Raw genomic sequence first — 1,029 nt, 5'->3', positions numbered from 1 at the left:
TTCAAACCAAACTTTAATTGATACTTAATTAATGAAACATGATGAACAGGAGATTTAAGAGAAATACTAAATTAAACTGTCAATAACAATAATATTGTAAATAAGCTTCTACCTCAAAGAGACTGTATGGGATATATTATTATATATATTATATTTACAACTGAAATCAGTGTTTACAGCACACTGACTTGTTCTGCTCACCTTTGCCAGACCTGCTCTCTCTTTGGCCACTTTCTGCTTCTTCCTCCCTGTGACACACAAAACAGACGTGAGAGTCCAACCAGCAACAGTTTGACTTCATTTAAAAACCAACCAGTCCAAGAAATAGTTCCAGCACACAACAGACCGGGTGTGTTGTGTTTACATCAGCACAGACACTGTAAACACACCTGTCACCTGTGATTTGAAAACTCCAGAGTCGTGTGGACGGAGCTCGAGTCAGTTGCTCAGACCAGAGAATTTAAGATCAGCTGATCATTCCTGATGAGAATTATTCACCTACGGATCCAATTAAGTCCTAATGAGTCAATTAAGGTTTAATGAGTTACTGAAGTTCTGGGACTTCAAAGGTAGAAGCACTTCTGTTCATGTTCTGGTTCCTGTTTAATTCGTTAGTAATTCGTAAGTTCATTAAATAAAAAAGTGCATTAACATTTGTAGAATTTGAACGTCTCATTTAATAAACATTAATTTTTGCCAAAATTCCTTCATACAACAGTAAATACTGCAAACACCTGGTCGCCACGGTGACTGTCTTTATACAGCGGTAGTTCTGTGTTGAGATATCAGTTATTGATCATCTTGATAACCGATAATCAGGTGAGATAAGTGGCAGGTTGGTTCTGTGCCCGGTGTTAAAGGGCTGTTACTGTCTCTGCAGCGTCGCTGTTCCCTGAATAAAACCATAATCTCCTTTAGGCCGGAGCCCAGGATCAGGACGGGGACGCCGAACGCGTCGTTGTGTAACGGCTTCAGATCGAAGCTCGGCCTCAGGAAAAGCGTCTCTGGTCGAGTGAATGAGTCTCTGTA

This window comes from Seriola lalandi, unplaced genomic scaffold (assembly GCF_002814215.2).
Source record: "Seriola lalandi dorsalis isolate HSWRI2012SDOR001 ecotype SW California unplaced genomic scaffold, Sedor1 jcf7180002051925, whole genome shotgun sequence".
NCBI lineage: Eukaryota > Metazoa > Chordata > Actinopteri > Carangiformes > Carangidae > Seriola > Seriola lalandi.
The sequence above is the reverse complement of the archived record's forward strand: the minus strand, read 5'-3'. Positions refer to the sequence as shown.